Genomic DNA, 7,101 nt, shown 5'->3' on the forward strand with positions numbered 1-7,101 from the left:
GGAAGCAACCAGTGTAAGTAAAATGAAATAGCTGCGTGAGGGAATGTAGAATGTTACTCCTGGCAAAGTAATGATAAGGTTTGGAATCCTCAAATAAGATAAGGGCTGGAAGACAGATGAGATTTATTGGATGCGGCACCAGAGGATTGTTCTGGGATTAGTGGGTAGAGATGCATTTTAACTCAGGATGAGAATTTGACCTGTCCTATAAGGAATGGGCTATCTCATGAGGTCACTTTGAGGACTAAGGTGCGCCTAACCCAAGCCATGGTATTTTCAACCACCTCACATGCATGCAAAAGCAGGACAATGAATAAGGAAGACCAAAGAGGAACTGATGCCTTTGAATTATCGTGCTGGCGAAGAATACTGAATATACCATGGACTGCCAGAAGAACGAACAAATCTGTCTTGGAAGAAGTATAGCCAGAATGCTAAGGAGAAGCAAGGATGGCGAGACTTCATTTATGTACTTTGGACATGTTATCAGGAGGGACCAGTCCCTGGAGAAGGACATCAAGCTTGGTAAAGTAGAGGGTCAGCGAAAGAGAGGAGATGAGACTCAACGAAATGGACTGACCCAATGGCTGCAACAATGGGCTCAAACATGGCAATAACTGTGAGGATGGCACAGGACCATGTACTATTTTGTTCTGTTGTACATGGGCTTGCTATGAGCTGAAACTGACTTGACGGCACCTAACAATGATGGTGAATCATCCACTCCTGGAGAGGGTCATTAGATTACTGTCATCAGGGACAGGTCAGGCAGGAATGTAAAGGTCTAAAACAAGCAAAGTAGGAACTCGGGTTGATTGGAGAACTGACATTCCATCCAAATGCAACAGCTCCAGCTACCTGGTACTGAGTAGGAATGTCAGATATTGCCAAGTCTTCCAAAATTTTGAAATACGCTGGAAATCCAGATTTTCATGAGAAAACTCCTAATTTTCCAATGTGGACCAATGACTATAAGTAGATAGACAGACAGACAGACATACTGAATAGGCCAAATAGAACACATCTGTGGCCCCCAAGAAACTACTTTGGAACTTTGGGTCTTGATAATTCCTAGAACCTGGAAGACTAGACCAGGGTTTCTCAACCTCAGTGCTGTTGACATTTGCCACCGGATAATTCTCTTTGTGGGGGCTGTCCTGTGCACTGTAGGATCTTTAGCAATATCCCAGCTGTACCCACCAAATGGAGCCCTGGTGGTGCAGTGGTTAACAGCTTGGCTGCTAACCAAAAAGCTGGCAGTTCGAATCCACCAGGCACTCCTTGGAAACCCCATGGGACAGTTCTACTCTGTCCTTTGGGGTCGCTATGAGTCAGAATCAACTTGACAGCAACCGGCCTGAACCCACCAAAAGCCAGCAGCAATGCCCCCCTCTAAAGTCATGACAATCACAAACATCTCCAGACACTCTCAAATGTCCCCTTGGGGCAAAATCACCCAGGTACAGAGCCACTGGACTACAGCAACGTCCCACTTTAGCCTCCAGGATTGAATGAAAGCTTCACTAATAACTCTAACAAGGCGTTTCTCACATAGGCGTAGGCGTAGACCATACGAACTATGGATTTATAGCTGCTTTGGAATCAGAAACCTGGGTTTGGATCCACAGCTCTATCATTTACCAGTTCGATGACCTCTCGGAGCTCCGGCTTTCCCATCATTATATCAGGAATAAATAACATCGTCTCTGAGTGTTGCCCTGAGAATGCAATGAGATCATTTACGCAAAGCACCTAACCCAGCAGCATAATAAGCACAGAAGACGTTTAATGAACATTAATAGACATTAATCCTTCCTGGTGAAAAGTAGCCCATCCCCTGCAGTAAAAAGCACATGGCCTGCAGAATCAAAAGCCCAGGACCCAGTCCTGCCTCAGCCACTTAGTAGCAGCGCAGACTTGGCAAGTAACTTTTCCTTCTTCGGAAAACAGAAATGATAATCCTATTAGAGAGAACCAAGCCAGGTGGTTTAGTACACAGCACTTTGTAAACAAAACCACTATAGAAATGTTAATGATTATTACTATTGGTTGGAACTATTTTAAAGATTTCAGTAAAGGAAAGATTGAGCTCTTCAACAAGTTGAAAGAACTCACAATGTAGTAATATCAAGGTGTCAGAGGAAGAAAAAAAGATAATAATAAAGGAGTTCATTAACCTCCAGCAGGTCCTTCTACACAAGCAGTTGCCAACTGGTGATGCACATGCTAAATTTGGCCACAGACGTATTTTGTTAAGGTCCAGGTAGTAAGTGCTATATTTGTTTAATTTTAATTAAATGCCAACTAACTTTCATTAAAACCCAGATCTCAGTCTCATCTTGAAAACTGCGAAAGTTAGGCCACCCTGGGCCCACATTTCTACATGGCTCCTGTATGAGGCAGGGACCCTCCAAGTCGCTGTGGGCTCACCTGGTCCAGGTCACTCATTTATTTCCCTAGCTTGATCCCTCTAGGCATTTGAGTCTGTAACCTTGGCTTATCTAAAACAACTATCTAGAAAGGCTCTGGATCTACAGGAGTAATTCAATCAAAGGTGACTTCAATACCAAATGAAACACTCCCTTCAAGAGCCTCACCTGGGTTATATGCTCTCCTAGTTCTGTCCCTCCAGTTCCTCTACTTCTTGACACTGCTGCCTCCTAACGAGACGTTCTTCAAGCTCCTCATCCCAGTGTCCACCGTTCTACTCAGGACCTCACCTCCCCTAAAACACCATCTGTGTCCACTGAATTATCTACACCTAATGGGTTTTAAAGGAGACCTGGTGGCACACTGGTGAAGTGCTCAGCTGCAAACTGAAAGGTCAGAGGTTCAAACCCACCAGCTGCTTCGCACGAGAAAGATGTGGCAGTCTGCTTCCGTAAAGATTTACAGCCTTGGAAAGCCTACAGCGCAGTTCTACTCTGTCCTATAGGGTCGCTATTAGTTAGTATGAACTCCACAGCAATGGGTTTCGGTTTTTGTTTTTTAAGGGTTTTAATGAAAAAAAAAAAAAAGAAAAATCCCTCTTTTTCTTTTCAGCAGGACTACAAAAAAACAAAAAAAAACAAAAAAACAGGGCAGCACCCATTCTCCCCTACTGCCTGTTAGAGCACCCCAGTTTACCCTGGGGTACCAATGCCCCCTCTCCATTTGCTCACTCTCAGTCTGTGTGGTTTGGGTGGGGCTGACTCCATTCCTTTTTCCAGGGACAGGCACATGACCCATCGGAAGCACTGGAGCCAGTCCTGGGACTTTGACCTCTGTGACTGGGTGAAGCGTTCTCGCTTTCCCTCTGGAACTGAAGCCGAGTAAGATGAAGACCAGGGGTCTTCCTGTGGACACGGCCTGTCAGCTGACTCTGAAGCACACTGCTCTTGAACTCTTTTGGTCACATACAAGCCAATTAACTTCCATCTTTGCTTAAGGCAATTTGAATTGGCTTTCTTCTTATTTATAACCAAAAGAGACTAAATTTACACAAGAGAAAATTAAGACAGAAGGGAAGAAAGGCTCTCCTCAAATTTTTCCCCTCTGGGAAGCTTCTGTTCCCTCCCTCCATTCAGTAACAGCTAGGTTTTGCTCTGCGCATCAGCCATCCCTCTGTCAGCATTTATCTCTGGTATATAATTATTTTTCACTTGCTTATCTCCTCCACGTACCTACTGAGCTCCTTCAGAGCAGAAACAGTGTCATATTCACCTTTGATTCCTCAATACCTTGCCAATGGCACACAGTTTGGCCTCAACAAGTGTCTAGTGAATAGACCAACGACAAAGGCAGGTGGACAAACAGAACTATCCTAATTCTCCTCCTTGAGACATTCATATCATAAGACCACCTGGGATACACAGACCATCTTGGAAACAGACTTATCCACCCACTGGAAACAAACTGCTTCATGAGAACTCACTCCTCCCGGGCATTAGTAATTCTCCCACGCGTCTAGCCTATGACACCCCGCTGTAGGGCTATTCACAGGGTCCCATTCTGGGGAGAAAACACCTCATTGCAAGACACCACCTAGACTCTTATGAACTGATAAACCAACACACAATAGGCACATCATTCACATACATAACTTGCTTCTCTGTCTTGCTTCTCTGTCTAGATCACTCATTAGTCAAAAAACAAAACAAAACTCTTTTGCTTTCTATCCTTCATCTTGACCCAAATACACAGAATCCTGGTTCTCGTGCCTACCAACCATCTACTTCCAGGTGACAACAATTCTAGGGCCCAGATGTCACCAATACTTACTCTCCTGCCTCCATTTTTCCTCCTTTGCCATTTCTGATTAGTTAAGTGGAAAAAAAAATAAAATCTATCTAGGAAATCAACAGCAGGAAAGCAACACGCTCCTCAGTAAAAACTGATATTGTGACTTTGGGTGCATAATTGCCACACCCTTAATAGCTCTCTTATAGCTGCAGCTTCCACTGGCATCCTGCAATAAATATTTTCAGAGTCAAAGGCCAGATCCAGAATCACAGTCCCAGTATGAATCACCACCTCCCTATCCACTTCACATTTTCCCATACTTGTGTCCACATCACCAGGAAATATAGTAAGAACCAGCATCCTGACACTAACAATATTTACTGAGTATTTACCCTGTGACAGGAACCACAGCAGACCCTGGGAGTCAAACGAGAAACAGAGCAAGGACCCTCAAGGCATTTAGGCTAATGGAGAACACCAACAAGGAAAGAGCCAGTAACATTAGAGAAAGACAGGTGCTTACACAGGATTACAAAAGCACCCAGGAGGGACATCCAATGTATGTCGGAGCATCAGAGAGGTCCTTCCAGAGGCAGAGACCTTTACCGGGAGACCTGGAGGATGAAGAGGAAGGAGGTAACTACAGGAGGTGGTAAAAGAGGCTTCCAAGAGTTCTAGGTAGAAGAAAGCCTGGCCTCCTCTGGAAACTGAAAGTAGGCAAGTATGGCTGGAATTCAAATCTGTGTGAAGAGAAGCGGATACAAAGGAAGCAGGGGTCAAAGGATCTTGAACGCTATGTAGCTTTAAAAGCCTCAATAGCCCTATAGAAAAAAGACAACGTCCTTGCCAGTTACAAATAATGTAAAAACAGGTCAAAACGACAATGTGACAAATATAACTTGATATTCACTAAATACTGGCCGCACAATGTACGTAGCTGAGAACACCAAAAACCAAAAACAAAAAGAAAACAAAACAAAAAACCATACCAGTTGCCGTCTAGTGGATTCCAACTGACAGCGACCCTGTAGGACAGAGTAGAACTGGCCCATAGGGTTTCCAAGGCTGTAATCTTTATAGGGGAAAGCCTAGTAGTGAGTAGCTAAGAGCTCAGGCTGCTAACCAAAAGGTCGGCAGTTCCAATCCACCAGGCGTTCCTTGGAGACCCTATGGAGCAGTTCTACTCTGTCCTATAGGGTTGCTATAAGTCAGAATCGAATCAATGGTCAATGCGTTTCTGGAATCTTTACAGGAGTAGATTGCCACATTTTTCTCCTGCAGAGCTGCTGGTGGGTTCAAACCGCCAACCTTTCGGTTAGCAGACGAGTGCTTAACCACATGCCTCTAATAACAACACCAAAAGGGGTACAAAATTCACAAGAAATTATAATTTGCTTGTAGATTCTTGCTTGAGACGTCAGCTCCCACTACATGCATGCCTGCCTTCCTCTCAGCATTATTTCTTTGATTTTCCTGTAAATGGCAGAAAAGTCAGCACGTCTAGGCTTCAGGAACTGGGATTAACTCTGAAAGCAGGATAAATGCACACACCAAGAGAAACAGGCTGGGGTATCAAAAAAATTAAACAACAAAACTAAGCAAAAAGTTGAGGGAAACGAAACAGTAAAAACACAAATTTAGAAAACTCAAGAGGAAGTAAAAGTATTTTCATACACATACAAAAAAAGAAGTGCCCCACGTGCTTTGACCAAACCAAACTCCCTCTTTTACTAAACTTGGGGAAAAAAAAAAAAAAAGCTGTGAAAAATGCACCTTCATATTTCTTCACAGAATAAGCAGTAAATTGGTCCAGTACAGCTAGCTGCCCTGGAAGACCTTGAAATATGTGCCCGAGATAACACAGCACATGACAATCACTTCGACAAGCTCTCAAAACCACAAATCACTCTTGTTCCAATAGCCTGATTATCTACAAACTCTCGTCTATTCTGTCACTTAATAATCCAGTCTCGTCAGACCAAAAAAAAAAAAACAAAGTCCTGTAGTACCAAAAAAATATGGAGAAGTACTGTTTCCAAATGCAAGGTGAGAAAGACTTTAAAATGTATTTTTTTAAGTTGGTACGAGACGGTTCCACAATGCTTTTCTTCTACGAATTTCTAAATGTCAAGAACTTGCAGCAGTCAAGTTAGTTCTTATTAGCCCCGGTTTTGAGACAGCACAATTCTGAATTTCCTCAAAGTGAGCTGTGAAATCCTCTAAGCAAATCCGATTATTGCCAACCTGCACTTGTAAGTAAAGGGTTTGCAACAGGGGGTCAACCCCGGAAAGACCGGAATACCGCTCCCAAAGCACAACGCTTGGCACAACGTTAAACAGAGTTACCGGACTTTCCGCCCAAGGCAGAGAGCCTGGAATGGCTTGATCACCCGTGAAGGAACGACACGGGTCAAGTCTAGCCCCCGGAGGGCGATGCTACACGGAGCAGGGACAATGAGCAGTGGGGACCCCGAGGGGTGGGTGGAAAGGAAGGTAGCGGCCCGCCTCAGCTGGTCTCCGGGACCAGGAGGCGGCAGGGCTACAGGCGGCCAGCCAGAGTTCGGCGACCCGCCCGCGGTATAGCGCAGTCCCCCGACCCCAGGCCCCGCTGGCCTCGGGCGGAGACGCGGCCGGCCGGGAGCCGCCGGGCCCGCAGAGCAGCCACCCCGCCCCCCGCCCCCGGCCCCGGCCCGGCACAACTCCGGCCCCGGCCCGGCACAACTCCCGCCCCAGCCCGCCCCCGCACACTCGCCTTCCCACGGTCTGGTTGGCCAGCTGCTTCATGCGGTTGAACTGCTTCTTCATGGCGGCGGCGGTGGCGGCGGCCCGCGGGGCTCGGCCGGGCAGGGCGGGTAACGGCCTGGCGGCTCCTACATCGCT

The 7,101-nt window shown here is 45.8% G+C and overlaps 1 pseudogene; it reads left to right on the forward strand.

Annotated features, from left to right (window-relative positions):
* The first annotated feature begins 7,024 nt into the window (after positions 1–7,024).
* Positions 7,025–7,101, forward strand: part of LOC101346814 (thyroid receptor-interacting protein 11-like) — a 3,623-nt pseudogene continuing 3,546 nt past the window's right edge.

The sequence above is a fragment of the Trichechus manatus genome, unplaced genomic scaffold (assembly GCF_000243295.1).
Source record: "Trichechus manatus latirostris isolate Lorelei unplaced genomic scaffold, TriManLat1.0 scaffold00024, whole genome shotgun sequence".
In the NCBI taxonomy this organism is placed as follows: Eukaryota; Metazoa; Chordata; class Mammalia; order Sirenia; family Trichechidae; genus Trichechus; species Trichechus manatus.